Consider the following 726-nt stretch of genomic DNA (forward strand, 5'->3'; position numbering starts at 1 on the left):
TTTTGTTGTTTTAATGCTACATCACAAACATTTGCTACATACATGTGTTATGTAGCATTAAAACTATATTTAATGTACCTAATAAGTATACATAAGTCTAGTTCAAAAAATTAGGCTCAAGTAGTTAAAGAACAACTTATGCTCATAAAAAAATGGTTTTGTGTATTTTGCGTATTTTGAATATTTTTTTCTTAATCACATTGTTTACAGTATTAAGTCATTCAACAAACAGTCAATAAATAATAGTTAAGTGATAACCGTGTGCGGCACTCAGTTAAGTACTGGTATGCGGCTGTGGAATAAGCAATAGAATCTCTGACTTCAATGAGCCCATATCTAGAACAGAAGTCAGCAAACTGTGAAAGGGCAGACAGTAAATATCTTAGACTTTTGTTGACCGTATGGTATTTGTTGCAATGACTCAACTCTGCTGTTGTAGCACAAAACCAGCCATATAATACACAAATAGGTATGACTGTGTTACCATAGACATTTCTATATTAAAAAAAAAAATAGGCAGTAGCGCAAATCTGGCCCATGGGTCTTAGTTTGCCAACCCATGTTCCAGGGGATGAGATAGGCATTAAACAAGTAAAAACTTGATATAAACACAAATAGAGTGTCATGTGGTAAAATACTGAGAGATGGTCAAGAAGACTATCTTAGAGCGGGTGGTTTGGAAAGGTTTTACTGAGGAAGTGACATTTCAGATGAGACATGAAGAAT

Source organism: Macaca nemestrina, chromosome 4 (assembly GCF_043159975.1).
Source record: "Macaca nemestrina isolate mMacNem1 chromosome 4, mMacNem.hap1, whole genome shotgun sequence".
Lineage (NCBI taxonomy): Eukaryota > Metazoa > Chordata > Mammalia > Primates > Cercopithecidae > Macaca > Macaca nemestrina.